Source organism: Rhincodon typus, chromosome 3 (assembly GCF_021869965.1).
Source record: "Rhincodon typus isolate 14 chromosome 3, sRhiTyp1.1, whole genome shotgun sequence".
In the NCBI taxonomy this organism is placed as follows: domain Eukaryota; kingdom Metazoa; phylum Chordata; class Chondrichthyes; order Orectolobiformes; family Rhincodontidae; genus Rhincodon; species Rhincodon typus.
Window position 1 is genome coordinate 126,867,170 of NC_063334.1, and position 436 is coordinate 126,867,605.

A 436-nucleotide genomic window follows, 5' to 3' on the forward strand; every position below is an offset into this window, starting at 1 on the left:
GCTGAGGGAGCGCCGCACTGTCGGAGGGTCAGCGCTGAGGGAGCGCCGCACTGTCGGAGGGTCAGCGCTGAGGGAGCGCCGCACTGTCGGAGGGTCAGCGCTGAGGGAGCGCCGCACTGTCATGACTGGTAAATTCCAAGCTTGATAAAGGTAAGTGCCATATGCTTTCTTAACGACCCTATTAACCTGTCCTGCCACCTTCAGGGATCTGTGGATAAACACTTCAAGGTCCCTCTGTTCCTCTGAGCTTCCTTGTGTCCTGCCATTCATTGATGACTCCCTTGTCTTGTTCCTTCTTCCATTTGTCAGGGTTTAATTCCATCTGCCACTGATCTGCCCATCTGACCAATCCATTTATATCCTCCTGTAATCTAACACCTTCCTCCTCTCTGTTAACCACCTGACCAATCTTTGTGTCATCCACAAACTTACTTAC